Source organism: Aricia agestis, chromosome 2, assembly GCF_905147365.1.
Source record: "Aricia agestis chromosome 2, ilAriAges1.1, whole genome shotgun sequence".
NCBI lineage: Eukaryota > Metazoa > Arthropoda > Insecta > Lepidoptera > Lycaenidae > Aricia > Aricia agestis.
The window spans coordinates 13,226,520-13,248,652 of NC_056407.1; the positions used below are offsets into that span (position 1 = coordinate 13,226,520).

General features: G+C 35.6%; 1 protein-coding gene and 1 long non-coding RNA gene across 2 annotated transcripts in view; both read left to right on the forward strand.

Annotated features, from left to right (window-relative positions):
* LOC121739427 (protein dachsous) overlaps positions 1 to 22,133 on the forward strand; it is a 229,156-nt gene that overhangs the window by 161,896 nt on the left and 45,127 nt on the right. The window lies entirely within an intron of this gene.
* On the forward strand, positions 741 to 10,139 carry LOC121739431. Its single transcript, XR_006037446.1, has 3 exons — positions 741 to 751; positions 4,427 to 4,430; positions 10,024 to 10,139. It is a non-coding gene; the product is annotated as an uncharacterized LOC121739431 (long non-coding RNA).

Genomic DNA, 22,133 nt, shown 5'->3' on the forward strand with positions numbered 1-22,133 from the left:
GCGATAAATAAGCATAAAAATAAACATGCAATCTCACGGCTATTTATTTGCAATCTGTTTTACTTATCGTTCCATTCATTTGAGATTTACTCCGTTATTATTATTTAGTTTTTGTGTAGACAATAATGAAAAAAAAAATTACCGACCTTGCTCTGAAAAGATTTCATTTTAATAATACTAGAAGATCTTTTTAGTAGCTATACTTAAAGCTTACGTGGGAGAGCCATGCTTTGGCACATTTGGGCCGGCTCGACCGGAGAAATACCACGTTCTCACAGAAAACCGGCGTGAAACAGCGCTTGCGCTGTGTTTCGCCGAGTGAGTGAGTTTACCGGAGGCCCAATCCCCTACCCTATTCCCTTGCCTACCCTATTCCCTTCCCTTCTCACCCCTACCCTCCCCTATTACCTCTTAAAAGGCCGGCAACGCATCTGCGGCTCTTCTGATGCTGCGAGTGTCCATGGGCTGTTGAAGAAGTTGCTTTCTATCAGGTGACCCGTTTGCTCGTTTGCCCCCTTCATTAAAAAAAAACGTAGTACCAAATAATAGTTGCAAGGTAATAGCAAAGAAAAATAGTACTTAATAAATCTAGTAAGTTGAATTATTTATGAAGTCTGTGGTCGTTGACAGAAGTATGAAATATTTTCACAGTTTCCTCATGTATAGAAACAGTGTTTGTATCGCAATCACCTGCCTGCCCTACATTCTGAGATTTATTGCTCAGCTCAGCGTGCGTAGCTCTCAATAATTGGTTTATTGTAGGAGTCAATATTATGTATTGATTCAACTGGGAAGCCATTTTGAATTTATTATACAGGAATAATTTCGGCAATTCTCGACGGCGCAAATGTGGTCACTCTACAATTGGAACAGTTTAGGTATTTCTATTGAATATTATAATTACCTTATACAATATTCAAATAAATTTCACACTATATATAAGGAATTTCATCAGCCTAGATCAACATACAAACAAATAGTACCTATTCTCTTTTCATTTCAGTATCAAAAAGATCTTAAGTCGAAAGTGGTATATGTTTATCAGCGTCTTAAAGTGTTGTAAAATTATGGTCGGTAACTCCACAGTTTGTTTACTTGCTTAAGCGATTTATTAACCCAGAAACTCGATAGTGCGATTAATGTTCTACACGAATTGGTTACTTAGCTGTGTGTGAATTTGTTAAGCGGACTGCGGAACGAAATATGCGTTTACTTGTCTTACACCCTCGCACCCTGTGCAGCCGACCAAGCAGTCACGAAAATTTTATGTTTTACTGGTGTTTAAGGTTCTCAGTTCTTACTGTAACAATAGAAATATGAGGTTCCACGCAGTGATAGAAACTTCACTGGCAAGAGGCGTGTCGATATTGGACATTTCAAATCAGTAACCCCAAAAACGATCTTAGTACGTTTTAGTGTGTCGGATTGATTGAGTGTTGGATTGATCCCTATAATTTAGGCTGGTAAGTTGTCTTCAGAATAACTAAAAATGAAGTTAAAAACTAGACTCCAAGTCTAGTTTTTAACTACAGATTTTGATTTAATTTAAAAAGTTTTCTTATAATCATAAACTTTATAGAATACGAGGAGACCATCACTACCGACGTCCATATTTAGTTTACCTAGTAAAAAAGGATACTTAATCTTACTTTATATATAAAACTCAAAGGTGACTGACTGACATGGTGATCTATCAACGCACAGCCCAAACCACTGGACCGATCGGGCTGAAATTTGGCATGCAGGTAGATATTATGACGTAGGCATCCGCTAAGAAAGGATTTTGATCAATTCCACCTCCAAGGGGTTAAAATACGGGATGAAAGTTCGTGTATAATAATACTTCTTAACGCGAGCGAAGCCGCGGGCAAAAGCCCGTAGTTAATAAAGCACAAGATTTGTAATTCGTAAAACAACCCTGTGAACAACATGACCCTGCACCGGTCCATAACTCTCGATACTCGTACCATCCACATAATTATAAAGATAATACGATATTCCGTAAGACGCTACCATTAATTCCTCACTCCGTATCCAACTATTAAGGCGAGGATAGCAATAAAGTATTGTAAGGCAGGTGTTGTACGTATCGGTAACTCGTTATCGAGTAATGGACCGTATCGATACGAATCTATGTAGAATCGAGTTTTATTGCGCCCGCGAGATTAGTGTATTCGCGTTCGAGATAGCCCGCTGGATATCTCGCCCGTGATTTTTGTTCCGGCAACCGAAACACACTTGAGATTTCAGTCTAAGTACTAGATAATAATTTAAAAGAAAACATTTTAAAGTAATCGCATATCCTTTCGTGCCTTTGCCATTCCCGAAAAAGAAATCATCAATGAATGAATGATTTATTCAGATATATTGTTTCTACACCTACCTGTAACTCCATTGAAAAGTTACTTAATTTATTTCAACATCTTATATAATATTCAAAGTGGATTCAAATTAGACTGTCACTTATTTGAACTACCTGGATGCCTGCAGATCTAGTTACCTCACTTCGTAAATACTTCCTAGTTTTGATTTATGTTAATATAGCAATACGTAAATGTTTGTAAGTATAATTATTTAACTATTATTATTTCAGTTAAATTTAGATGAGTGAAGAGGGAAATAAATCGAGTGTGAAAAACTGTGTTTGTGTGTATGTGTGTGTACTTAATAAATAATCCCGAAACACAAAATAATAGAACATTTTGGTACATCTCAACAAGTAGACCGAGTCTATAAGAAAAACAAACAATTTCATCGCTCTTCACATAAATGGCAAATCAGATTAAATTAACAAATAACTGGTGGATATCATTATTCATTTCTTGATTTTATTATGTAGTTACGGCAATTTGTAAAACGATTAATTCTTGTTAACATGCCTGTGTAATTAGCAAGGTGAATTGGACTGACGTACGTGTTCACTTCGTGAAAAATGAATTCTATATTGTACCACTTCAGAGCACACAGCGGGGCTAAAATGGTCACATTTAGCAATTCCTCTCTATCAATTTAGCAAATGAATTGTCAAAACTGTCAAACTGACAAATGTCAAATTAGTAAGAATTACTAGACATGAATTGCAAGCAGACTTGCATTTTGCGGTTTAGAAAAAGTGAATCATATTATAATTCACAATATGATTCTCCAAAGCGACTATTTTAGCCCCGCTAATCAAAGCATCGAACTCGACAACACAAAGGCGCTTGTTGCATTAGTTATAGGAGAAAACATATTGTAGAGCATTTTTACCTTCATATTTAGGTACTAGTTTCAAAAGGTAACGTGAACATTTTTTTTCTTTTTTTTTCTTCATTTACACGCGAAATATAAGCGCTCTTCATAATTAAAATATGTTTAGAGCTTAATACGAAATAATATAAATAGTTGTAACGTAATGTTTAGGTAAGTACGGAAAAACTCGAACGGCGCAGCCTTTAAAATGGCTAATTTATACATATTAATGAAGACATTAAAAAATAAACACCTCCTCAAATAGCATAGGCCTTTGCAATAATAATTAGTGAACGTTCATTACTCAGATCAATTATCTTTTTACAAGTCGAAAAACTGAGACAAGTCTAAAGCACTCGAGAAAAAATAAAGCTTATTTATAGAGTACTAGCTGACCCGGCAAACGTTATTTTGTCATGTAAATTATTTCTAGTATTAATATTATAAAAAGTAGATAAAAACCTATTCTCAGGCCTAAAATTTCATTATAATCGAGTTGAACCGTCTTGGAGGAGTTCGCGCACAAATAGACGAGAATTTTAAATATTAGATAGAATTTAAATTTAGTAGAGAAAAATAAAATTACTGTTCCACAATTTGTTACGGAAAAAAATGTAATCACTTGAGATTTTAATCCAAATAAAAATCAATCTGAAAACAAAGAATTGATTAAAAGGTACTTCCAAAAATTGCCCTCGGTGATGGGCTAAATAGGCCTCCTGCCTTTCGTCGACGTGGATATTAAAATGTGAGCGTAACAGACGGCCGGTTACTCCTTGACACGCGAATTTAGGATGTTCATTTATCACCGGTGCCTTATCGATATCGATACTATGTATTTTAAAATCTATAAAAAATCTTATTTTTTTACCATGACATGTTTAGTTGATATCGCTCATGCAGCTGTTACGTTTGTAATAGGAATTTACCAATTTCATATTATGTGCAGAACAGAAGATTCGACTACTTAGTTTTACAGTATATTTAGGTAGTTATATTTTTTTCTGTACCAATATTACCAATATACCATAAGTCAATTTCCGAGATAATTTTAATTGCAAAATATAGCTGTCAAGTAGAAATACATCAAGTAACAGCAAGCCATATTGTAAAACGTCGATCATTAATGAAGATAAGCTAAAGTGTCGTAGTTTTGTTGTTCGCCCGCTAAAATGCAATCAAGTACAGATATGAGTAAAGTACTTGTGCAAAAAGTATGTTACAGGTACGCAAATACATTAATTACTTTTTGAACTGCCTATAAAATACTCCATGTTATAGACATTTGGCTCCTTGTCACGGAAATTTAACAATCACACCAGCAAAATACGTTATGGAAAACGTACAGTTTCCATCACCGAAAAATGTACGGTTCCTGCATGCACGACAAACTTGAGGGTTAATCTATATATTATGTAAAACTCAAAGGTGACTGACTGACTGACTGACATGGTGATCTATCAATGCACAGCCCAAACCACCGGACCGATCGGGCTGAAATTTAGCATACAGGTAGATATTATGACGTAGGCATCCGCTAAGAAAGGATTTTGATCAATTCCACCTCCAAGGGGCTAAAATAGGGGATGAAAGTTTGTATATAATAATGCTTCTTAACGCGAGCGAAGCCGCGGGCAAAAGCTCGTTGAATATAAGACAATAAAATAAAACTTTAAAAAAATGTATATTATCCATATCGATAAAATTTATTTGCCAAACACGAACCTACAACGTCTCGTCAAAAGTGCCAGGCTTGGATCAAAATAATTAATCTTACAGTTACCAAATTCGGACTTGACCCTCGCAAAGGGCAACTTTTGTTAATCAATTTACAAGCCATGAGAGGCTGTTAAAATATAAAGTCGTCAAGTGAGATTTTGGTTCGCGTATCGACTTCATAAATGGTTATTTTGAAGAATATCCAGGCCAATTCATAATTAGCTTCTTGTTGTCAGTGATTCGCGTTTTTAACAAGTATTTTTCAATTTAAATGAGGAAATATTCTATAAATCTATACTGATAATATTATAAATTGCAATACAGAATATATCTGTCTGTATGTTGAATGTTATTTACGCTAAAATCACTAAACTGATTTTGATGGGTACAAAAGGGTAATAATTGTTGTATTCAAGAAGATGTATCTAATCCAAACTAATATTATAAATGCGAAAGTGTGTCTGTCTGTCTCTCTGTTGCCTCTTCATGCCTAAACCACTGAAGCGATTTTTCCGAAATTTGGTATGGAGATACATTCAGTCCCGGGAAGGGACATAGGATACATTTTATCCCGGAAAAATATGCGGTTCCCGTGAAATAGACGAATATTTGCGCAACAAAGATACGGGCGTGATCTTATTTGTTATTTAGCTAGCTTTTGCCTTTATGTTTAAGAACTATACAAACCTCCAGGTAACGATCTCCTTTTTAGTCAAAATGTGGCAGTGATTCACGGCTAAGAGTGATTGGTACAGCATCCGAGACCCACAGCCGAACCGGCGCAAAGGTTAACTACCTATAAAAATTCCAACTGCCTTACTACTTTGATTAATTGCTCGGTTTCTATGCGGTATATCAAGTCAAACCACTATAGTGACTTCACTTTTTAATATAAAACACTACAGTTTTGTTTAGATTTTATACTTTTAAAGCCTTATATTTAGTAATTAATTTAAGGGAGAGAAAATCACAGAGGCTATTGTATGTGCAATTTCCTTTGTCTTACAAGAATAAAAAAGGATCAGACTATAATAAAAAACCATTAAAACTTTAATTTTATTGCTGAAATGCAAATAAAACTCAGATGTTTTAGTGCCACCATATTCAGGATAATTGACTCGTACCCTAATCAAAGATATTCGCATCACCGCCGTCTCGCTCTCTCTTACGACGAATTCCTTATAACAGATTTTTTGTTTCATCAGAATATCATCATTTGAACGGATATTATTTTTTTCGTCAGCATAATTTTAAAAACAATTTTCTATCCCATATGATTATGGATCATTTTGGATCCGTATAAAACTATTATTAATATATTACAACGCATAAGCCCGGTCATTATTTTTAGTTTAGCCGTCTTCTTAACGTTTGACTTTGAACAATTTTGTTTTAAGACTCAACATTTCTTGGGATATTTTTTTCTTGATTATTATGTACTTTATATGATTGTCATTTTCCGGGTCATCATTTTTAGTAAAATTTACCTCTTTTTAAATGATTTAAAAATAAATGCTATTAAGCTACTTCGATTATTGCAAGCTTAATTTTAAAATACTATATAAATATTAAACAGTTAAACACAAATGAATATAATAAATCGACCTCCTCCAACGCCGTAGATAATGTATGTATTTTTAAGCTTGTAACGTTGAGTAATAGCTCCATTGTGATTATTCGCTTTCAACAACATTAGACTGTTATTGTCATTTCTATAATATCATTGTAACTGTATCTTAGTGGGGAGCTAAAATTGTTTTTAATAGCGATGGATAAGATCAAAGTTCACAAAATTAAGTTCAAGCGAAAGATAAAACTTGCGAGATAGAGATTTTTTCTGTTCGATCGAACGAAAAACAAGAGCTTGAGAAAATTGTAAAAAGTGAAATTTCATGAGCATATTGTAGATTTATATACTTATAACTAAGTATACTTATAAAGAAGGTATCTATCATAGTTTCCAAACGACTCAAGTGTAAACAAATATTAAATTGTATGCAAAAAAGAAGAATAAACAACTCAAGAGCCATCACCATGAGCGAAAATAAAAGAAGGCTGAGATGAAAGACGTGTACGCACGATATAACGCATCCTGACTTATTCCTGACTCTCGTCAGTAACATCGCTAATTTTTCCAATCCAGTAACACGAATTACGAGCCGCCCCGCGGTGTCAATACGAAACCATTTGTATATTACTCAACAAACAATTCAAGACTATTCAATATACTTTTCGATCATCGCAGATTGTTATCGACAAAACATATCGACAAATTCCCCTCACTTGAACGTTAATTTCGACCTTATCGCTCCGCTATAAAGTCTCCTACTGTTTGTAACAAAGTTCCGATTTAATCCGAGCGTGATTGAAAATAAAATAAAAACTACATCAATGAGAGAATTTCAATATTCGTCTTGATCGAATCAGTTTTTACGCCTTGTATGTTATTATTGCAATTTAAATATCGAAATCAGTTTTGTGTCTCACTATTTTAGGTTGGAAATACAACATTTTAACATTCTATTTCATAAGTATTAAATCTATTTTTAATGGTATTGTACCTATTCGTTAGTCGTGCAAATTCTCTCATAAAATGCTCAAAAGGATTTGTTTTATATTTAAGTTCAAAACGAAATCTACTCGTAGAAGTGCCAGTCCCACCATAACGTTACCTAGCTGAAAACGTAACCTTTAGTCTTGATCTGCCCATAAGTAGACAATCGCTTATCGTATGGAACCATTTCGACACAATCACACGGGGATTTAATACGAGCCAGCGGGGGTGTCATACCGCTCTGATGTAAACGTTACCCAATCTGACCCCGGCTAACGGTCCCCCCGTCAATCTCACCAACCGATGACTAATTTGTTCACACGCACCTAGCGCTTATCACGACGGGGTAGAGGCTAATTTCGCCTAAATTGAACCGAAGCAATTGAATTATGTTTAATGCTGTGATGTCAGATCGATTGATGCATGAGCCGTGTTATGAGCTAAAGATTAGGCGTTCTGACTTTTGTATGAAATTCTCTCTTAGATGTGGAACCTTGGAGTCCGAATGCGGCTTATGTGCTAAGTGGCAACCGCATAAACTCTAGTAATTACCGAAGGCATAACCTGTAGGACCTCTATGATTACAGCCCTATTGCTTATACGTCTTATAACTGTAGACTGTAGTATACAATTACTTATTATTGAGAGTTGCGACTTACCAGTTATTGACAGTTAATAAAGCATATACAGAAGGCATGATTCTAGACTTCTTTTTGTTAGTTAAAGTTTTTTTTTTTTCACTAATACATGTTACGTTTATTCTTCGATATCTCTTCTTATTTTACAGCCACGGTTTCCCAGCTGGATACTATTATTATAATAAATGATATTCTAGTATATCTAGCTCAATACTAGCTAAATACTAGTATAAAATTATCAATATAAAAGTAATTTAAAACAAGAAAACATAACATTTTATCCTGCCTGATTATTTCATTCCGATAGGCTTTTAATGTCCACTTCACTTACGTATTTACTGGCATTATATGGCTTAACACTGACTTTTATGTAGCTGCGACTAAAAATAAGTGGAACTGGAATGATATTTTTGTATTATGCGAGATTAGCTTTCAGCCGATGACAGGATCGCGGTTATATAAATGGTTATTTCCGTAATCTCGGGACCGTGCCCATAAATAAAGGACGGTAATTCAAAGGACATTAATAAAATTTCCTAGTTACTAGTTGTAGTTGGTTGGTTGTAGACAGGCGACTACAATTCAACTGGATGCCCGCGCGTGTTGCAATGACTCCCCATTCACGCTCCTTTTATAGTCAGGCGATTTATCGTATTTAAAAATGTTATAGTCGTAATAATTACGCGTAAACGTTGCAGCTAATGCTAAAAGATACTGTAAACGTTAAATACGTATATAAAAGATAAAAAATTTTTGCTCAAAAATACATCAATAATAAGTCTTTAAATTTGGTTTCTGAGTTTCTGTTAAGAGCCCATATGACCCTAACTTGACTACATACTTTAACCTAGATCTCAAAATCTGTAAGGTCTAGAAAACTGATTTTTTGACACAAGTAACTTCAGTTCATAAAGATTAAATGCTCAAGACGAAAACACGATTACTCAAAAAATGCTCGATAGTTTCTTTTTTACAAAAAACCTTGTTTTAGACACATTTTTGCTTGGATCTTCGAAGTTTGCTGTCTTTTCTTTAATATTTTTTAATATCTAAAAAGGTATTGATAAAACCTAAATTTGCTCAAAACACTTTTTTCATAATCATTATAGTTCGTCTTTTATTCAAGTAAAACTAACTCGGCGATGATTCCGCGCCGTCCTTTTTCACCTGGCATATGAAAGACGGGCGTGAGTGTGAAGAGAGAAGGACGATGTTTGATTTTTAGAGTCAGGTGAGCTCTTAATGTAGATACTTGGACGAAATGTCTTTCGCTTTAACGAATTTTTATTTCATTCCTACTAATTATGTTTAGCTTAGATTTAATACCTTAAATACTACGAAACACAAGGAAAATACGCTCCAAAACAAACGAGCTACTCATTTATAAGAACAACAAAAGAAAATAAATTGTAAAGCGCATTGCAAAGTTGGGTATTCATTACGTTTGTATTCACGGGATCTGGCGATAAGTCGCCGTATGAATGGCCCGCCTTACTTTCTAGGATTCAGTGTGGGCCCCGCCTTTACCGTTAAGGGCTTAATCTTTAATCTTACAGCTGTTGCTGACCGTACAATACTAGCGATGAGTAATGCCCGGTGCTGCGGTGTCATGTATTGTGGTCGCCGGCGGAGATGCGATGATGATTCGCTATGTGCCACCTAGATTGAACTAGTGCTGTCACTGAATTACATGTAATAGATTACTCTATGGAATTTTAAACAGTCAAGCAATAAAAATCTATGAAATGTGATTGGCAACATCGATTCCACTATTAGCTACTACTATAAGCTATTAATTATTGCTACTATAACTTTCTAGAACAAAGTTTTGTTTGAATTTGTCTTAAAAATTTGTAGGATTTTTTTTATGCTCAAATATAGTATATTACGCACCTAGGGCAGGAAAATAAGAAATCACTCAGATCACAATATGTAATGTAAACATGTGATCTGAGGCTTTCTTATTTACTGCCCATGGTGCGTATACTATTTTTCTCATCGACGGAGGCGGAAAACGGCAACATCGGCTGACATCGGTAAGGACAGCGGGAAGAAAGTTGACGTTTTCCGCCCGGAGGTGAGAAAATGATTTTTCTCATATAGTATTTACAGCGTAAACTGTAAAAGAATAAAATTATGTGTTTTTTGTGCATGCTGGGCACATTTCCCAGGACGTTTGAGAAAGAAATATTATGTTGTGGCGATATTTAGTTAAAACAAGCACCTTAACATAATATGTATGATGCTTTATAAAAGATATTATTTATTAATATTTTAATAATTTTATGACCATAAAAACTGCTTATCTACAATGGGCAAAGTACTAGTTACAAAGTAATCATAATTTTCTGCTAAAGAATCTGCTTTTGTATTTGTACGGACACATCTGTTGATTGTTTTCTTGATTTTAATTAAGATTGTGTTTAAATAATTTCTGAACACGATGATAGCTTAGGAACTACCAGGAAAGAAAATTAATTGTACAATACACATAATACATAAAGTACTCATTATGAACAAGTACATGCAAAGGGCTGCACCTGTAGCTTCGTACACTAAACAATTTTGCAATGGATATAATGCTTGTTTTCTATCACTTCAACAATCAGAAGTACCGCTTTCTCAAGCGAAGATTGAGTTTAAGCATTATTTTGAGCAAGAAAAATTTGCAGAGGGCTTTCCTGCAAATTTTTCAGGCTAATTGAAGCAAAGTTTGTTTTTGAGAGCTATAGTAGCAGTGATTAGGAGTTAATAGAAGTAGCTTTTTTATGAAGTAAGGGGGCAAACGAGCAAACGGGTCACCTGATGGAAAGCAACTTCCGTCACCCATGGACACTCGCAGCATCAGAAGGGCTGCAGGTGCGTTGTCGGCCTTTTAAGAGGGAATAGGGTAATAGGGGAGAGTAGGGAAGGGAAGGAAATAGGGGAGGGTAAGGAAGGGAATAGGGTAGGGGATTGGGCCTCCGGTAAACTCACTCACTCGGCGAAACACAGCGCAAGCGCTGTTTCACGCCGGTTTTCTGACAGAACGTGGTATTTCCTCGGTCGAGCCGGCCCATTCGTGCCGAAACATGGCTCTCCCACGTATAGATTATAGTAGAATTGATGTTGCCAATCTCATTAAAAGGAACCACTAACCATTTTTCAAAGTTAATGGTAGTTTAACATGAAACAGCTTCAACTTAGTTGTGAACGAGATGAGCTACGTGCGCCCAGTTTACTGTTACATCTTTAAATCAAGATATTAGCTCAACGGCAAACTTCGCTTAATGTTCGGACGCATTAAACGATTTGATGTGATTCGAAAAGCCGGTCGCGGAAAATGTAATTACGGCACGCCGAGCTGTAAATAATATTAACACATCGCGATAGGAGAGCTGGCGGAAGGCACGAACGCGGTATTTCGGCGTAGGGGGCGCGCGGCGCAAGGTACCGTCTCAGGCTCAGTTGTAGAGTTGTGTGTGCAACAGTCCTTTGTCTATTGAAATGACGCATGAAATGATTATAAAATGTTTACGTTAGTGCCTCGAAAGTTTAAAACAGTCTGTGATCTTATTATTTTTACAATGTGACAAATTAAAGAAAATAAAACAAAGAAACTCATTTAGCAATACTCAGTTCTCCTAAAGCTTAGACAAGTAGTTATTTGATTACAGCTTTTCTTCATTGAAACCGTTTTTTAAATAAACTAGACGTTCCCCGCGGCTTCAACCACGTTAATTAGATATTTCACAGACAAATTAATCCACAAAAAATAGCCTATGATCCTTCACGTGGTGTCGTGGTCTTCTTATCTGTGCCAAATAACAGAAACATTGCTCCAGTAGTTCGTGAGATAAGCCCTTTCAAATAATTTCCCCCTTTTTTTCTACATTTTCCTCTATTTATTCGCTTCATTTAGTCTTAGCGTGATAAAATATAGCCTATAGACTTTCTCGATAAAATATGGGCTATATATCACTGAAAGGATTTTTCTAATCGGACGAGTAGTTCCTGAGATTAGCGCGTTCAAATAAGCCCTTTCAAATAATTTCCCCCCGCTTTTTCCACGTTTTCCTCTATTTCTTCGCTCCTATTAGTCTTAGCATAACAAAATATAGCCTTCTTAAAATATAGCCTTCCTCAATAAATGGGCTATCTAACACTGAAATAATTTTTCAAGAAGTAGTTCCTGAGATTAGCGCGTTCAAACAAACAAACAAACTCTTCCGCTTTATAATATTAGTATAGATGAAAAAAAAGTTTAGTTTAAAAAGTTGCAAAGTTCGTTGCACTCAATTACGATATTATAAACATAAAATCTTGTAGTCGCCTATCATTAAGGGAATCATAATATTTGCTAATACCAGTATGTAACATTCAATTTTATTGCTTACTTGATAAAACAAATGTCGAACCTATAAATTAACGATATGTTCGATATGACAGTTACCATTTAAACATTATTGATGGCATTTTGTTAGCAGAAGTTCGAAAAGGAGGATTTTGTAAACGCATAATTATTTGACCGCATTTGCTATTGTTTGCTATTATGAAGATGGCTATCGCATAATACGTTTTGTGCTAAGTTGAGGACATGCATGTCATATGAAATTTGAACCTTATTACGAAGTAATAGAGCTTGAGAGGTAGTAATTAGTGTTTTCTAACTACTGTTATGGTTTTGTTACAATATTGTAGCATAATTTTTAACAAATTACTATTGTACCAGGGACGATTGGAATATAATAATATCCAACTCCTAACACGTCTATTTCTTCTGTTTAATTGTGTGCCTATTCCTAAGAGGGAGGGCCGCTCCCTCTGTTATCTCTGAAATTATTAATAGGTCTGTCGTGGGTGGTTAAAACTGCCGATCCTGGCTCACGGAGTAGCAGTGGTGGGAATGTGGTGAATGGTGGGCGAATGCCCGTTAAACTCGGCTTTAATTTATAACTTGCCTATAATTGCTGCTACCAATTTTGCTACTAACATGAACTATAAAAATCAGTAGTTAGTAAGATTGGCGTTGATTGGATAATATATGTTAATTACTAAGCGGACAGCGGTTGTCGGAATTTGACTTCGCATAAATAATAATAACCGTTTGCCTCATTGTGCAACACTGCGCTTGAAATGATTGTAATTTGATTAGCGACATTGTGTTAGATATGATTTTGATTAGAACTATAAATTATGCAGTAAATGATTATAACTTCATAAAATGAAATTAAAATAATCACAATAAATATAATTAATGTTAATTTATAAAAAATTGGCCAAGTGCGAGTTGGACGAAGGGTTCCGTACCGTTAAAGAGCAAAAATAGGCCAGAAATTGTGTTTTTGTATGGGAGCCCCCCTTATATATTAATTTTATTTTGTTTTTAGTATTTGTTGTTATAGCGGCAATCTGTGAAAATTTCAGAGGTATAGCTCTAGCGGTTCTTGAGATACAGACGGACGGACGGACGGACAGACGGATTGAAGTCTCAGTAATAGGGTTTTTATATAGTTTTTATATCGATATATTATATAATCCCGTTTTTACCTTTTGGGTACGGAACCCTAAAAAATGTGTACCATGTAGAACTGTTACCACTAGAACATTCTAGTTAAGCTTTTGAGAATTACCGGAAAATAAAGCCTTTTTAAAAGCTTTTATTTAACTTGCTGTGTATGTATGTAAGTATGTATGTTACGGTGTAATTTTGGACCTCAATTTTACATCTTCCTTCGAACCTGCGCATTATATTTTCTCCCCTTCGAGAAGCAATACCATAACGTACCGCGTCTTGTATTTTCGGCCGTCGACAAGACAATTGAAGGCGGACTTTATGTATGTGTAAAAACAACAGTTCATTACACAGCGGGCCGCAGTCGGACATTTCGCTAGATTTATTTTAAAACAGTTATATAAATGTCAGCGCGAGCGGTGTCCGACTCTCGGGAAATAATTTAATCTGTCCGAAGTTATAAATATTAAAAGCGCACCGATTGTACAACACTATGCGAATGTGGTGCTAAGTTATAGGGTCCTAGCGGGCTAATAAAGTTACTGGGTGCAACATTATTCATTACTAGCTGAAGTCCGCGACTCCGTTGCGCGAAATTATTTTATAGCGCGAGAACCGCACATTTTTCTGGGGTGAAAAGTATCATAATTATTTCCTTGACCGGGACTCAAATTTCATCAACATCTATTTAGCGGTTTAAGCGTAAAGACAGACAGACTTTCGCATTTATAATGTTCGTAATAATTAGTATGGGCATTGGGCTAGGTCGGATTTCATTTGTTAGGTTAATCTTGATATTACAATCTTATTTGTTTTAATTTATTTTACTTGAGTTTCAGTGATGTGCGCGTCGTAGAAACAATATTCTTATTTCGATTTAATTATTATTATAATCTACTACAAGCATTACAAACTGTAAAGTTGAGTATTTTGAGTTGTCTTTGACAGATGTCAAATAATGCAAATTTATTTATTTATTTTTATACACTCACTAACAGAACAGCATTTGTGACATTTTTTGTACATAAAATTTGTTTACAGATAAAATGAGTTCTAATGACAGGTGAAGTACAGCGTGCGTATGCGACAAAAATTAGACGAGATGAGATTTAGTGAATATGGTGATAAATGATAATGATAAAAATATGTGTGTAACAAAAAAGATATCTAGTTTTTTTAAACAAATAAAACCTTGAAATGAAACTAATACTAATATCACAAAAATTTTAATTGCAACTGTGACTGTACACCAAGTAGTTAATTATATAATCATTAGTTCTAGCTTCACATCTTATATATATAAAATTCTCGTGTCACAATGTTAGTAACCGTACTCCTCCGAAACGGCTTTACTGATTTTTACCAAATTTTATATGCATATTCAGTAGGTCTGAGAATCGGCTACTGGGTACTTTTTATATTGATAAGTGTATTTGTTGAACAAGTAATAGTAAATTATTACAACTCGAGAGTCGAGACCGACAGCGACTATTTTTTGTGCGACGGGATAGCGATGAACGTTGCCATGGTGACGTACTTATTTAGTCACTTCAATAAAATAATATGGGCGAAATTGTTGATGTTTTTTGTAATAAAATATCACTGGGCGGAATACTTTAGATGGCAAAACAACGTTTGTCGGGACAGCTAGTAATGTAATAAAAATATACTGTAAAAATACTGGCTCGCAGCAATGCTCCTTTGACTTGCGCCCCATCCGGTCTAAGCTTTAACTAAGCTTGTAGTGAGACGCTCACGTAATAATTGGCTTAGTTGTTATCCTGTAAAACTAAACGTACTCTTTTTATTTAGATTTATTGATTTCTTAGATCTGAACATTGGTGTTTTTTACAACCACTAGAACGAAATATTGACCCTATATTAGATTCATTCGAATGAGTCTTTGTTCTCTATAAACTCTATAATAATCTCTATAAGAGTCTGATTGGAAACGACATACATTAAACCTCACACTCACATCGATTTTAAAATCCTACTTCATATTATACACGGTATAATAAATAAATAACGTACATAATAGTAACGTAAATACATTAAGTACCTACTCTGATATTGAAAAAGCATTTATAAAATACATTTGCCTCATGCATTGCCTCAAAAATAGCTATAAACCATTTCTCTCGGGGCTCGCATGATCGAGTCGAAGTTATAAAAGCGAAATGTTGTGTTCGGGGGATTATTGGCGTGAAATTTAAACGATTATTTGTTAGAACGCTACGATTTGAAAAAATATATTCTCACGCCTATTTTGCATAAATAATATATTATAAATAATAATTTTACTTCTCTTGTAAGTTAAAATAGCGAGTAATGGGTTCTTTAAGTTATATTTGCTGTATTGATTTAAAATTTTGCGTGGAGCGTTGCTCGCGTTGATGTCTTTTGTACCGTAGCTCTATTTTTGTTATCCGTACTAATGATAAGTATGCGACAATCAGTCTGGCTGTCTGTCTGCATCTATGCTATTCATGCTTATCTTTCAACAGATTTTGATTAAATTTGGTGTGAAAATACTTTAGTTCCTGAAGTCTTTATTCCGGATATCTACTCCAATAAAACATAATTTAGTATATTTTTCGGACAAACGCCTAAGTAACTATGGGAACAGATAATTTATTGGTATGCAATAGTGGCTGGTGTTGCGTGATTGATAGATCTAGCCTGGGGCCGCACCAAGAAACCGTATTGAGACTCAAATAATCGAACGAGAATGCCGCGTCCTGCTCTAACAAACGTGAAATGACTTTGTTAGAGCAGGACGCGGTATTCTCGTTCGATTGTTTGAGTCTCAAAACGGTTTCGTAGTAAGCCTCCTGGGTCTAGCGGCGGAGGTATTCGCCCTTTGACTGCCTATCTAAAACACCTATTTATACCCCGCTCTAAGCTCTTACGTCAGCCCCGTGTGCGTTATTTGTGATTTATTTCCACACCCGCGATCACAATACACGTTATTTACAGATCATTGAAATTATGTTTATGCTCCTAAAAATGTGCAAACTTTCCTTTAAGCTTGTTTTTTATTTAGTCATAGCAATTTTCATTTTAATTTTCCGTAAATTATCCTGAACGCATTATAAACCTATCTGTACTTAATTTTTATCAGAATATCATATTATGTGTGGTGATAATGCTACCAATTTTAATATCATAATAATATAATAACTGTGCAGCTAACTAACACTGTGGTATATTAGTGTTAAAAACGCCTCCGTGGTCTAGTGGTTAGAGCGTCGCTCTCGACTCCGGAGGTCGTGGGTTCAAATCCCGCGTTGGAAACATGTTATTTCCAAGTTTGGTTAGGACAATGCAGGCTGATCACCTGATTGTCTGACAAGTAAGATGATCCATGCGTCGGATGGGCATGTAAAAAGTCGGTCCTGCACCTGATCTCTCGCCAGTCGTGTCGGTCTTCCGTCCCACTGGGTTATGAGAGTAAAGGAATAGAGAGTGCTCTTGTGTACTGCGCACACACTTGGGCACTATAAAATTACTTCTGCGTACCTGGTCTGGTTTCAAACCGGCCACCGTCACCGAAACCGGTGTGGGGAGTATTATTATATTAGTGTGGTTGAGTGATAATTTTTGTATTTATTTCTAGACGAAAATCAATTTAATAGAGTAAATTTATGTTTTCTCACTAGAAATTTGAAGCGAATAGTTTTGGAAGTTACTTTTATCATCTCCCTGTTGGGCCACTTCAAACAGACGGCATTTGGAATGCTTTTGGCTTCTAGTGTCCCGTTATATAGGACATCGTGCCCCTGCTCTGCGGTGTCAGGCTTCGACAACATTGCCAAAGTTTATGAGCGGCGGTCGTGACATCTGTTATCACGAGCGCGGCTATCTCAGCATGCACGTTACCGTTTTATTAACATAATCGCGAAAATAATCGCGGAAATATTTTTATTATTTGTTTTCCTAGTATTTTTCTATATTCCTTGCTTGTTTTGTTTACAATTTTACTATGTATGTACGTTTGGCTATCAAGATTTTTTTTTTAAAGAAATAAGGGGGCAAACGAGCAAACGGGTCACCTGATGGAAAGCAACTTCCGTCGCCCATGGACACTCGCAGCATCAGAAGAGCTGCAAGTGCGTTGCCGGCCTTTTAAGAGGGAATAGGGTAATAGGGGAGGGTAGGGAAGGGAAGGGAATAGTTGAGGGTAGGGAAGGAAATAGGGTAGGGGTTAGGGGATTGGGCCTCCGGTAAACTTGAGTGAGTTTACCGGAGGCGGAAACACAGCGCAAGCGCTGTTTCACGCCGGTTTTCTGTGAGAACGTGGTATTTATCCGGTCGAGTCGGCCCATTCGTGCCGAAGCATGGCTCTCCCACGTATAAAATTTGTATGTTGTTGTATGTTGTTGAAATGTTCTCTCTAAAAGGAACTAGTAAAAAGGAAATGATTCTAATAATTTTGATTACCCTTTTGACTCATAATATAGAGTATGTATGTGTTTTTAAGTGTGCAAATAAATATTTGCGCTTTTGACTTTTTATTGTTTAGATATTTTGTGTGTACAAATAAGTAATGTTTTATTTTTATTTTCCAGGTAATAATCTCGAAAAATGGGACGTTTGGTAAGAAATTGTAAAACACGGCACGTGTTCAGTAGAGAAGTTAGAGTCAACCGTATTAGTAAAAAAATCTGAAGTATTAAGTTGGTTTTAAATTATATCAATGTAAGTATTCAAAAAATCTATATTATTGACCTTAAGACAAATAATGTAATAATAAATCTACTCTTTCGAGTCGTCCCTCGGATGCATACCATATTTTTCAATAATTAGCATCCTTATCCAATCTATTTCAAATTTGACGGGCGAGATAACATCAACAGCGTTAATACATCGGTGTCTTTGACGCGGACACGATAACGCTGTATCTACCGCTTAACCGATGTATACTGTAATGCGAGCAGAAACCCTCGGGACGCTCTCGAACACTCACAGCGCGGCGGACCTTGACACTTAATAACGTGTATATTTAGTGAATGAATTTCTCATATAATTTGAAATTAGAATGTTTTTTAGTTAGCTTACGTTTTCAAAGTATACTATAAACAAACGTAATTAGATCGTCTATATACAAACGTAGGTAGTTTGGCAAATAATTCGGACATAAACAACCTAAACGATTCGAATTTAGAGAGTTGTTACGATGAAAAGTGAGTGATTCCGCATGCAAAAACAATTTATGTATAACGAGACGATAAATCTAACAAAGAAATTGCGTCGCCGGTATTCACCATACAAATACACTGTAGGTAGAACAGAAACCATCTTTGGTCGATATTAACATAATGTATTCACTCCTTTACATTATATTTATGTTTTTCGCCCTGACGTAAACCTTGAAGGGCCTCGGTCAGGGCACGGCTTTGACAAAAAAAAGATTCGCCTATTCAGACGACGATACAGGGGAAGGCGAGTCCTGGACATTGAACGTGTAGAGAGGCTTACGTAGCAAAATATAATATTGAGAATTTCTAGACAAGGTTAATGTGTTAAATCATTATTATATTTATCATTATATTTGTAGCTGTTTATTTGTAGCCCTTATGATTCGTCTACATAGTTAGCCAACGTTAGAAATATTGAGATGTATACTGTATTAAAAATTATGTAGTAAACATCTCAGTTGTAATGCAGCTAAAAAAGCTAGTTGTAGCTTTTGGCTTTGAGAATGATTAATTTTCAAAAAACATTTTGCATATTATTACGTACAATAAGATTTACCAGAAGCAGCAGACGGAATTTCCAACACAGAAATGCTAATTGACTACTTAGTCAGATCCGCTCTTGAGTCTCCCGGGACAGTCACTATGCAAAGTGCTTTTTTGCATTCCGTCTGTTTGAGCAGAGGCAGGTCTAATAAAATTATGAAAAGTTTTATAATTTATTTTATTATTCACAATTTTAAATATCATGTTTGTTTCATAATTTAAAACGTATGTGAGTGTCAGACGAATGTACAAAACGATTATTTGATTAAGTTCTTCATTATTGAAGGAGTATAAATGGTACCCTGATTTCGCGAACGTGACTTGCTTTATCCGCTGTGTGTTGGTAATTTTCACATCTTTTCACGTATGATTCACAATAACACACGGGTCGAAATTGGGTAATATTATCATTATAATTCCTGCTGCATCATATAACGCAGAATAATGAGTCAGCGAAATGTAAAACACTATTCAAATTGGAGGTGCATTTTTCTCGGTGCTATAACGAACTAGTTTGCAGAATAGATCTCAACGATAGGCGCAAGTTATTAGGTAATATTAGTAGTGTACTGTCAGCCTGAGCCGTTCGCGAGATGGTGAACTGCAATTCATGATGTAAAGCCTCCTTTACATACAATCGACAAGCGATAAAAACCATTTTATTCACTTCTTATTTCACCTCACCCAAGATCGATTTCTAATATTTTATTTATTTGTGAACGTCTTATGCTTAGTAAAATACGTATTGTTATATAGGTTTTAATGCATCTGAGAAAACACTGTGTTGAGCTTTAAGTATGTCATTAATCTCTTCAGCACTCTTAATTATTCATAAGCACACAGTTGACTTCTGGATATAATAAAGTTTTCTATAGACTTATTATTTTCTTCACATACTTTCTGTGTTCTGTTATTGTCAGAAAATATTATACTCTGATACACTCAAAAAATTATAAAAAACACCATCTAGTTGACGCACAGGGATACTATCAACGCCCTCTGACTACTATGCAGGTACTAATAAAAAATTGTCGAGGTCAAAATATATCGTTCAGTCTAGCCTCCTGTCGCAACGCCGAACGCGCCATAAGGAACTTCGGAAGCCTTAACTGATTTAAAACAAAGTTCCATATTATTCTTTAACATAATTTTTACTCCAAATTTCTTTGAACTTTTCGCTCCGCTTATGTCCGTGTTCCTGCGCGGCGGTAGCGCTGCGAGAGCACTCGTAAAAAAAAAACACATTCGCAAGGTAAATACAGCATCATGCTCTTTTTAGAACTTCTTACCTTCTCACACAATCGCTGAGCTGAGTTATAGCATTTTAAATGCTATTTACCTGTTTTTACCCAGTCCGATTCTTTTCATGAGAGTTGAATAAAATGATTAAGATCCAAACGCGAATATTCCCCACTATTTATCGATCTGCTTAGACGACATATTTAAGGTTTAACTACACATAGCAATTTCAGCCCATGTAGCGCAAAAGTTAAATGATTTCCAAAATAATTTATACCAATATATTTTGACAATACCTTAATACAATTTTGACACAACATAGGATTTCAATTTAGCTGATCGAAATATCGACGGAACATTTATTACCCCGTGCAGATATATGCATCATAAGAATTCCGTCGCAGATGGCTACACACTGGGAATTTTGATAAAGACCCAAAGGACGAGGTGACGGGAAAAAACGTTTGGAGGTGTCGGAGGTTCGTGTCGCGTTATCTCGCGCGCGGCGATCAATCAACGTTTCGAAAATTAAAATTGGAAACAATCGCCGGTAAAAGCGTCGCGCGTCGCCCGCACGCCTCACTTCATTTATTCATGTTTTTGGGCCGATGCGGTGATACCAGATATAATGGATAAACGATGATGCAACGCTTAGGTTGGTGATATTATTTTAAGTTGTTCATTGTTGATTAAAGCATTTTAAAGTAGGTAAATATAATTTTGAGCCGTCTAAAACGTTTGCGATACGAAAAGTAGCGTAAACATTTTCAACGAATGAATTAAGCGGTTAACATTCTTTAATATCATATCCGTACCGTTCTCAAATAATATTAAGATTGCTCATGAAACACGCGTAAAACATTAAAATAATTATCACCGCCCGCTTCGAAGGTCTCGCCGACGGAACACTTTTTCCCTCTCATATCACCGAAATACCGGCATTAAACACCGCATACTTTCCATACAACGCTAAGATTTAATTAAAAAGCTCGCCGGACAAAAAGTGCGGCCGAAAACATCCGAGCGCAGACGGAGATTCACGAGCGTGGACCCCATTATTTGTAATTGCTCAATCACTAGACTGGACTTTTTTAAGCTGAGCTTCGACGATTATGTATTTTTAAGATTTCCATTAAAAGATTTAGTGTGATATTGTTCTGTGATATATCAAAGAGGAGAAGATGTAGGAATTTCCCACTGAAATCCATATTGGGATTCTATACGAGTAAGATAGGATTATTCCTTCGATAGGTATGCTTGGTTACAATCACAGATCTAGCAAGTTTCGCGCTCTGCGGTTACAATTAAAACCTTATACAGTTCACGATTCAGTAATTCATCTAGTGAAAGTGTTTACTGCTAATGCACGCTAATGATTTCAAGTAATGGCAGTCAATAATTCCAAGTGATAATAAAATGCAGAGAGGCTACATAAATCCCCACTCCGGTCGTCTAAAAACAACTATTACGAATTCAAAGAAAAGTTTTAAATTAAGAATAAAACGTAGGACTTT